Source organism: Aphis gossypii, chromosome 3, assembly GCF_020184175.1.
Source record: "Aphis gossypii isolate Hap1 chromosome 3, ASM2018417v2, whole genome shotgun sequence".
In the NCBI taxonomy this organism is placed as follows: Eukaryota; Metazoa; Arthropoda; class Insecta; order Hemiptera; family Aphididae; genus Aphis; species Aphis gossypii.
This window is the reverse complement of record NC_065532.1, coordinates 20,704,870-20,716,463: the sequence shown is the minus strand read 5'-3', so window position 1 is coordinate 20,716,463 and position 11,594 is coordinate 20,704,870. Positions and strand designations below refer to the sequence as shown.

The window sequence follows — 11,594 nt, the reverse complement described above, 5'->3', positions numbered from 1 at the left end:
CATCAGAATCATATGCGTTCAATTTTCAAATTTGCTTGCGAAACACTATACTTCGTATACATATACGTATTTAACCCTGAATTTAACCTGTCTGAGTGTCTACTGCTCAATCCAGTAAAGCTAATTGATAAAATGTCTCGTTTTTTAAAAAATTCGTGATAACCATTAAAATTAATTTTCGTATCTATACGAAGTATAGATATATGTATAGGTATAGGTATCATGATGGTTTAATAAATTCGATTGCATTCCATTATCGTTGTAGGTTATACGCGTTCATTATTATTATGTCTGATGACGTCAACTTACAATAATTGTGAGAAGATATGAAATAATTTTTATAAAATTAAAAAAATAAACAACTATCCGTATACCTATATTGGACTTGTAATGAGAAAATAATATTTATGAAAAATGATGATTACTCTACATTTGACACATCGCAATATTGATCGAAATAAAATTAACCTATACAAAACGTGTATTTATATAATGTATGACACAACTCATCGTCAAATTGATATATGGTAAAACGAAGTTAAAATATATCGTCATATTAATAATATAATAGTATCAAAACGTGCATAATAATATTATGACGACGATATACGCAATATTGACGGGAATGCTTTTTTAATACTTCGATCGTGAGTGAATTATTATTGACGGACTCCTAATTTGGCATCCAGTGACCGGGCAACTCATTTTGTATCCGTTTATGACGTGCTGATTCACATAATAATACGTGTGCAACCTTTATATTATAATGTCATACTCGGGACAAGTTCAAATCGACCGCGTAAGTATAATATTTAAAATAAAAAATACGTTTTCAAGGGTATCACAGTTTATACATACCTACATGTTTTATTATTGGCATCGGATAGCTCGGTAATAATATCATGAATAATGAAGAAGTTAATACGCGCCAGTCGACGGATCTCTTATAGCAGGAACTAATTAAACTAATTACCGCGGTAAGTAGTCGGATCGATAAAAGTACCTATCTATAGGTATACCGTATACCTATAGATTATGCTGCACGGTTAAGTTCTGACGGTCTCGAGTTGTTCACAAGATTCAGTCATGCATTTTTCCATATCAAATCATAATTACGCGCGATATGCAATCATTCAATTGAATAGATGACTTCAAAACACCTAATTATCGTCGCCGTAGATCGCTGAACGACAGACACGTAGTTGGTGGACTCTCGTAGACGACCTCATCCGCACACTTGTACAACAGCTGGTAGTTAGGTACTGTATATGCGTGTACACGATTTTGCAGTGCGATGCCTACGTTAAACGTACGTGAATTATTTGATATGCGTGGTACACATAATACACCTCGTTATACACCCACCCTGTTCGGGTCCGTTATTAAAATAATCGTGAAAATCTTTACGATTATGCATCTGTTACGCAAAAATAAACCGAATATATATATATTAGTTTATTGATATGACATAGTATTACGAATACGACTTGTCACTTGTAAATTAACATCAGCTGTGAATAGAAGACTCGATAGTCACAAGCTGCCACTTTATAAAAAAGATATCAAAATACAATGGTAAAAAAAATAATAATTATACATGTGAATCTGCAGAAGATACAATATTACTTACGCATGGCATCTTCGTAAGTGATTTCTTGAGAATGATCCTTTTTTTCGAGTTATAACATTTTCAGCACATACACGTAATAAATTCTTCAGAATCGATCGACCTACGGTGTCTTCAGCGAATATTTATAATTCTACTCATCAAAATTTAAAAATTTAAATTAATTTTTTGCTTATTATAATGAGATTATAAGTTATGAAAATACGACATTGATACCTACATGTGAAATTTTATATACGTCTTTGGAATCGTTAATAGACACTCGTGGTTTCTGATTGGCTCGTACTAGCTTATATTATTCACTCAGATATACCTGAATAATATATATTATATTATACTTACATAAGACTACCAATGTAATTAATTTAATGTCTAAAAAAATCTGTTCTTTTAGTATATTATAGCATGTATCCATTACAATACAGAAATTATGATTAATTGCAATTTAATTTGCCAGTATACATTTGATAATACACATTCACAACGCTTAGACCTGGTAATACTCTTAATACCTTCAGCGATAATCGTTTAAGCAGTTCTAGAAGTTACAAATCTCACAAAAACTCGAGGTCACTAGTCGAGACTACACTTGCATAATTATAATTGTTTTTCCTAGAAAGTACCTACATTTATTTAAGACACATGATATACAAATACATAATACAGTCGGCTTTGATTTTGATTTCAAAATATATGCCACCGAATGGATCATGTTTAAAAATGTAAACAAATCCGAAATCGTAAACTAAATAAGATAACCTAGTACCAACGACATAATATATTTGACCTATAAATTCAATATTATATTAAATTTGTGTAATCGTGTATGCTTATTGATATAGTTATATCTTAATATTGAAAAATACCAACAGTAAGTTATTCACCACTAAACTAATAAGTCAGGCGAATTTTTCTGTAATCAACTGTTGATTTTTATAAACAAATCATAAATATGAAAAAGTATGAAGATATAATATACGTATACATACACATATTATATATATATTTATTTAATAAAATAAGTTTTTGTGTCGGAATAATAAAATCGAAAAACATAATATTGTATTATAATATTACAATATTATCCCAATTAAAATAAAATTTTAAATTAATATGTATACATTTTAGTATGAAATTGAAATATTTTAAGATTATTAGTATTCTTTTAAACATAAAACACACATCAAACGATATACTTTGATGATAGTGTCTGTGATAATTAGTCTTGTAATTTTAGTAAACGAATATGTATATATACGCAGTACTTAGTTTTTTAATAGTTCTCACGTATCGAATCAAATATATAATATCAACTATATAATTATTAATAATATAAATAAGCAAACCGGTACTTAAAACTACCTAATATTCCTTAGTAAAGTAAAACACGATTTTAATTATTTGTACCGTATCATATAATTTACCTTCAATATATTTGATTATCCTTCATAAATATAAATATAAAGTCAGGATATTTTAAGATCGTAGTTATTTATTTACATTTCCTAGAGACTTTACATTTTCACGTTTAAAAATTCGGAAAAAAAATACTAGACGTTATAAATACACGTACAATGTACATATATACACCATATATACACGAACATTCATAGGAAGCGATCAACCACAATAATGTATATTAACTTTATAAAACACGTAAACACACACTCATATTATATTAGTCGGCGATAGTTTTATCATAAAAGAAACTATAGGTAGTTATATTTTCGATTTTTATTAATTATATTAACATATTCTGTATAGTAATTTTTATTTTTCATATTTTCTTTAATGTTTTGTATGGTTTACAGTGACAAATTTCGTTCCCCCTCCAAAAAAAAGAGACAAATAAAAAGAATTATTAATTATAATTAATTAACTTAACGATAATATTATAATTTTTAAAATGCGAATATTACGTCATAATGATAATTATACTGTTTGTCTATATTTTCACGAAATAAAACAAATTATTTATCTTTGTTTAAATATTTAATCATAACTGCACTGTGTAACGTGTATTATTCATATGATTCAAAAAAAATTATTTTGGTATAATCTATAATTTGTCTATACATACGTCATATGTAATGCAGATTGCAGTTTATCCTCCAGCCATAAACACACCTTTCAATGTCGATGTAACAATTTTAAATACAAGAGTACAATTTAATTTTTGTTATGCATTTCTAAGATATTATTGCAAAACTGTGCATATAAATTACTATTATATGTATTTTCCTTGTCAGAATATATTATTATAAATTTCGTACAACTAAGCTACGGCAACAATATATTTATGGTATCATTGTTTTTTTTTTTATTAAAATAAAATAATATGCATGATTAAACCGTTTGAAGTGTTTTTCGTATTGACTATTGTAACAACATAATCTGCAGTTTTCGATTACAGTATGTATCATTAAGTTTGACAGAGGAAGTTTCCGAGTTAATGAAACTTAATAATTCATCCAGATCACGTCGACTAATATATACATTGTAAGTATTTAAGATGTATAATTTAAACAGTACATAGCACATTAGGATATGGTTTACATTACCCGAGTAAAATTGTACTCTATCTATGTATTTGGACCTTACCCGTAACATGTACCTATTATACTAGCCATACGATATACGATTATCACGTAGCATTTTTCGTTTAAGATTTTTAAATTGTAAAGGTATTATTGAATATTTTTAATTATTTTAAGTCTTTTTAGTATAAGACTTTTTTTTATGTATATATATAATACTAAGACATGAAATTCTTTGAACAAAATCATTGTCAAACGAATAAATAACGAAGAATTTTATTATAATATCAAAATAAATCTGAAATTTTATAAAAAATAAAAAAACGTGTAAAACTTTAAAACGACGATAAATTTTATCATTCATTAACGATTATAAGTGGAGATAAATTTACCCAAAAATGGTTTATAAGTACTTTTGTGTAAAACAAAAGAAATGATTACATTTATTAAATTTGTTGTCACATTTTCCTCAAAAAACATGACAACATGATAATTTCAAAAATACTTTTTACCATGCAAATGCTTTTTGTTTATTTATTTTACTACTGACCACTTAATTTTAAATTCAGTGTGTACATATGGTACGTCCCATTTTCATACGAACATTCATATGGTTTAGCGTCTTATACTTCGACTCTCAAATCCCAAATAAAGTTCTATACTCTTCGGTTTCTATATTTTAAACATATAATATATTTATATTTAATATAATTTCTCATATTGTTTATTTTAAGTAAATATCAATACATATTGAAAAGTTACCATGTATTCCCAAAAAATATTTAAATCATACCTCTGCTTTTTGACTTCCTCGGATTTTGAAACCGATTGACGATTAAGTCGATACATATATATATATATTTTAAAAATAATAGTATTCTAACTTAATTGTCAAATATTATTTTCAATCATAATAAGCGAACGCCAATTATTTAATTATATGCTAGCTGCAGTTAATAAATATCATCAGATCTTAATATCCATGATATACAATGTCCAGCTATGGTAACGATAGGAATTCAAAGAATGCAGAATAAAAAGTCGTTTTACCATAACAGAATAATAATGCAGACAATCATTTAAAACATTAATCATACTTGATAAACACTATACATTCACTGAAATATTTATGATTAATAATACCTACTAAGTTTAATAATACTATATTATATAAATATAATTTAGATTTTTAGCATTGTGTAAATTATGCATTTTTTTAGTATAATAATTAAGTAATAACATATTATAATATCAATACATTATATTATTGTTATAAAAACAAATAATTACTTTCAACAAATTAATATTGTTGTAACTTAATGTGATTTAATAAAACACATATTTGAAAACAATAACTAGTAAAATTCATAAGCTTATAATTGATCCGATCTCCCAAGATCAAAACCAACGTTGTAGTAAGACTAACAATTTCTGTAATAAATAATATTTTTTATATATATAAATATATTTACTAGTTAGGGTGAAATAATTATTTTTATCTGATAAATGTAGATTGAAAAATATCACGTGATTTATTTATTTTTCTTTAGTCTACTTTAATTACGAAAAATACTTTTTTATTTTGTAAAACAATGTATATAGTCGTGTACTATATATATTTATATTTGAATTCGTAAATATAACTTATCTAAAAAAAAATTCTTTGGAACAAGAAACTTAAAACATGTGCTGCGATTTTAAATGGGTTAAAACTACTATAAAATAAAAATAGTAAAAAATAAGTGATGACAAAGTTAGACTTTTTTAAAATAGAAATTACCAATACCTAACATTATTAATATACAATATACAACGATATAATAAATAATAACCAATAGCTTAGTCTCAAAGGTTTTATACAAATTATTTACAGTTACCAATAGCCGCAAATACTATATTGTAAGTATATATTTAGAACCTAAAAACATAACACAAATCGCAATAGTTTTGCGTTGAAATTAGACAGCTCTCTAAAGTATTATATCAATGATCAATACTAGAAGTGAGAATATTTTTAATATTATTAGTTACGTGTACTTTCAGTTCAGTTTGATAATGGCTAAAACGATTCTGTTTTTGGTGTAGTTTATGTTCTTATAATTGTTAGAGTTCATAATATATTTTCGTGGCTCTGAAATGTAATTTTGGTCAATCGTTAGATGTAGGTACACAATTTACGTTAAGTACTTGATTCAGTGGCAATTACTTGAGAAAATCAGTATCCGTTACTTTCCAGCCAGGCCTTTCTATCGTTTGGAGTTCAAAACTTTTCTTATTCACTTAATTACTTTGATCTCCAGTATATTTCTCCTATCAACAAATTCAGTTTTGTAAAAATTTGTACTTTTGTTAAGACAATATAATATCAACCATAAAATTAATTTTTTTTTTACACCTATATTTTATAGTTTTTTTTCTAATCATTCAAACTATAATGACTCTACAGTGGTTTTTTACAAAATGAAATATAACACAAACCGCATTTAATACAATTATAAATATTGATGAATATTAATTTTATTAGATTTATGTATGTTTATATGTATTACAAAAATATAAAATCAAAATTGCTAAATAATAATTCATTATGTAGGTATTTATTGTTTTTTCAACTAAAGCTTTGGAAACAATACTAGTACTTAAAAAAAAAATTTTTAATATTAACTAAAAATCTTTTTTAAATTGTTTGACAATAACAAGAAACGACTTATTTATTACATTTAAAATTTTAAAATAAATATACTTCAGTCAATAGTAGTATAGTAGTATTGCTTAATAATGTAACCGAAATAAATTCTAAATACTAGAAATAATCATAGTAAATACATGTTATTTTTTACCATACAAATTAAATGTTATTCAATGAAATACTTATTATCAATTGAAATAAATCTAAAATGTATATACATTTTTTTTAATTTAAAATTTAAATTGTTTTATGCTTTTTCGTACCTGACTCTTTGTAGCATACAAGCTACCATAACATTTATAATTCATCAATTTTTCACAAAGTAAATACATTTATATACATTTGATCTGTGTAAACTATGTAAATGTTTGTCATGTATAAATAGATTTTTACTTTTTTAGATGTTTACAAGACTAAAATTTGTCATATATTTTTCAAAATTATTATAATATGTACATTGTACATCATAATAAACTATTTAATAGCTTTTACGTATAGATTAATTTAAATAAATAATATTTTATTTTATTTTATTTAGCTATTTTGTATACCTACTTAAATAGTATCAAAATAGTATGAAATAAATAGTAATTAGTGACAAGGTACCTAATGAAAATATAATTTTAGTATAATAATAAGGTAGATATAGTAAATTGAATAAATTGGATTATATAAAATAGAGATTTTTTCATGGTAAAAATGTAAATATTAATGTGTAGAAATAAAAGTTATTTGTAGTATTTAAAATGTCTGTTGCAGTTCAAATAAGAAATAAACAGTGAAAATGAAAGTCATTTAGAATTGACACTCGGCCATCAACTATTTAATAATTCTACAATATTTCTCAAACGCGTTAATTAATACTTATATAAATGACCATACGATCCTCGTTATTAAAACGCTTACCATGTAATAAACATCTTAATGTCGCAGTTATCAATACGAGATCTAGAAAAATAATTAATATATATATTATTTAAAGCTTAACCAGGCCGATGCAAAATTGTGTACGGTGGTTTAACACTTAATCACAATATATTCTCAATAATAATTGTAACAAATTTGTTACAAGTAATAATGGTATGAAAACGTAAATATATATGTTATAAACTATAAATATTAAATACCACTAATAAAAAGTAGATTTTCATTACGCATCCATATCATTATAACAAGAGTACTATTTTTTAAACAGCCATAAAGTTTACAAGGACCATGATAGGTATGATGAAAGTCACAGCCTGTTGATGGATACATTAAAATTAATTTTTCTAAATAAGCCATATGTATAAATATGTCGATCAAATAGTGTACTATTAGTCCTTAATATCCTAGTTCTAAAACAAGGGCGTATTATTAGTTTATTAAATACTAAATAATTTTCTGGATCGATAGTCAATGAATATTTTTTTTAACAAATTTATTTGATATCTTATTCATTCCTATGCTTTATTTTTAAAAGAAAAAAATCTATGCTTCTACTACTGAATTACTATAGTAGATACTTGCAACATTGTTATTATGAATCAATGGTAAAAAACTCGAAACTAATTAATATTAATCTTAAATGTATAAAGGTTAAATAAATATCTGAACAAATTATATAAGTTTGTTAAAAGCTTAAGGATGAATTAACCACAAATACGTAGATATTAAACAGTTTTGGTTTTCTTAATTACCTAGGTGTATATATAATTAATAAAGTCTATAGCCACTAGGTAATAATATATTCTATACAATTAGGTAGTAATATAGGAACAATCACGTGTACCAGTTGAATAAATTAACGTTAATTTTAATGAAACTCGTAATAAATATATCTTGATAGAATCAATAAATTCAAGATACATTATTATAATATAAAATATATTATGACTTTGAAAAACACAAGTCTTAAAGGTATATTATATTGTTTTAGTTGATTATGAGTTCATATTAGCATAATATTTATATTTTAGTTCATCTCAACGATAAATTAGACTAAAAAAAAAAAAAAAAAAAACATAAAACAATTATACTTACACACGTGGTCATGTTGATTAAATCTCTCGTCTACCTTTATTTAATGTTCTTAATATTCTTATATTAACTAATAATGTCATAGCGGTCATGGTCTCCCCTCCATAAGTCGGGCAGCAACATGATTTTTGTCAAGTTCAACGTACAACCAACTGTTCTTGTGGATTAAAACTCGAAGACTTTCTCTTTTATTTATTCTCGCGCCAATAATAAACGTCATCAGCTACTCAGCTGATACCAATACGCATTATACATTGCATACGATATACCTACGAGCATTTTTTGTTTCAAACGTACTCAGCAGTTAAATTCATAAAATCTCATACGTTCTTAAACGAGTTGTAAACAAAACTATATAATAATAATGTAAAACGATATTTTATCTGCTGCTCTAATATTATTGACCGTACTTAAAAATTCCTGTTTTGATATTATCCTGTTATATGGCTACCTATTCCCGTTGATGGGTATAATTCTATTTTAACGAGCGTACAAGGTGTAACAGACAACATTCGTACACGTTTATATTTACAATTTTTAATAATTCCTCTACAATAATATACTTGAAATCATCAACATGGTGTATCGTGGTGCACGCAGAGACGATAAAAAATACACTTTTAAATTAACAAAAACCCTGGAACATACTTTATATTTTAGAAATGAAAAAATGGAAAACCGATGTTAGTTTATTATTGATGTCCATACATATTGTATTTTGTATATATATTATATGTATAATATATATCAATTTATTGAATATTATATACGATTTATGAATTTTGTACAATAAGACGTATATTTGGCAAAAGAATACAGTACTATTGTTAGTAGATACCTACTATAAGACAATTAGATACTCAAGGTGGAAGTCTTACAGTTGAATTAATTATTTACATTTGTTTAAATAACCCGATATAGTTTAAGTTTAGGAGGGCCAGAAATGTATTATTTTAAAGACGGTTTTGAAATGAGAGGGTTCAAAGAAGAGTAAAATTTTGAGTTCTGGTATAATAATATTATTGCAGCAGTTTCATTTATTGTTTAAATATAAATTATTTGTAGTAAAAGTAAAATGGTCATGTAACACCCTGTATAGTTATAATTGGATCAATTCTTCTTGTAAAAGTCACAACACTATTTAAAAACTGGTATTTTTAAAAATTAAATTTAAAAAAAGAATGTCATTATACGTTACATAACACATGAATTTGATACGAGTACTGGGGATTAAATAAGCACCGTGGTTATTTAAAGAGTACAACTAAATTTATTAATATAAGATTAAATGATTATACTCAATAATAATGCATATTCAATAATATATTAATTTAGTAAAAATAAATTATGTACATATAATTATGTTATTTATACTACGATAAAATATGCAATCTTGTGAATTACTGGCAATAGGATATTGGGAAATTTTTACTGTTTCGTATATGATATAATAATACGAAATTGGTATAGTCAATATCAAAATCCAATACGCATTTAAAATTAAAATTAAATAAGCTAACTACTATAATAATATATGCATATTTTTAGCCATTACGTGTATAAATTTTAAAAATATTCGAAATATCGAACTTCTCAACTGTCAGTGGTATGTTATAAGCAAATTATTTTAATTATCATTTTTATTAGTTTTTAAAAAGTTATATAAAAATATTGTACCTAATTACGTATTTTAAGTTAAATATATACATATTTTATAAATTTAATGGTTATAAAATGTATAACGCATCAAACCGTATGGGTAAAGACTTATTCAAATAATTATTGTGAACTCGCAATAAACTCATAATATATTTTATACCATATCTAACCTCTAGAAACTAGGATGCCGTAATAATTGGGCGAATTCCCCACTCACGCTTCCTGATTCCTTTCCTCGTCAAATTTACTTATGGTACGCTTTGTATGTGTTGAACAGGCTGTACAATTTCATAGTTAATTTAAAATATAATCGATAAAGCTTACCTGTACTGGGTAGGGTACACACAGGCTCACCCCCCTTTTCGGTAACCACCCAACGCCATGAAAAAATTAGAATATTGCCTAGCTCATTATCATAACCATACTTACACATGTATGAACAATCTGTTTCCGAACACTGCCCTATTGTTGTGACGAGGGAGTAAGCAGCAGAACCTGTCGTTGAGTCCTCGGGCGGTGTTTAGAACACATGATGGAACGTGCAGTAACGTATTGTGTATTATGAAATGTACCATAGTTCTTAATGATTCTCCCCAGGCCAGTATTCTCTTATTGTTTCATTTATTTAAATGATTTTATTATTATTTCCCAGCAACCGATAGAGTAACCGCGATGGATTATGATTTTTAGTTCATCTGATGCGATATGATTTTTGTCTCGTCTTCGGTACTATTGTTCTTCTGTGTAGGTATTTGTTTTTATACATGCTTTTATTGGCCGAGTTTTACGCCCGTTTGAGTTTTTTCTGTCTTATCTCACCGGTTTACATTTAATATACTCAATTTCCTAAAATTAATTTTGGTTATTATTATTATTAAAAAAGAAAATCCCGTATGCTCCGATTTTTCAACCTCACTTAGCATTGGTAATCTTTAAAAAAAAATCCTATGCATGTGAAATTTCCCAAAATTAAACTAAAATATATTCAGAAAGTTATAAATGTTGAAACATCATTTAACAACGGTTTGATCGCAGTGCATGAACATCGATAGAATGAAATCAA

The 11,594-nt window shown here is 25.9% G+C and overlaps 2 long non-coding RNA genes across 2 annotated transcripts; both read right to left on the bottom strand.

Moving 5' to 3' along the window:
• Positions 1-1,376: 1,376 nt before the first annotated feature.
• On the bottom strand, positions 1,377-5,116 carry LOC126551270 (uncharacterized). The gene is made up of 5 exons (XR_007605143.1): positions 4,958-5,116; positions 4,715-4,836; positions 1,848-1,940; positions 1,631-1,760; positions 1,377-1,546 (listed from the first exon to the last, which is right to left on the bottom strand). It is a non-coding gene; the product is annotated as an uncharacterized LOC126551270 (long non-coding RNA).
• Positions 5,117-5,992: 876 nt separating this feature from the next.
• On the bottom strand, positions 5,993-11,112 carry LOC126551271 (uncharacterized). Its single transcript, XR_007605144.1, has 3 exons — positions 10,961-11,112; positions 6,371-6,474; positions 5,993-6,295 (listed from the first exon to the last, which is right to left on the bottom strand). It is a non-coding gene; the product is annotated as an uncharacterized LOC126551271 (long non-coding RNA).
• Between the last annotated feature and the right edge of the window lie 482 nt (positions 11,113-11,594).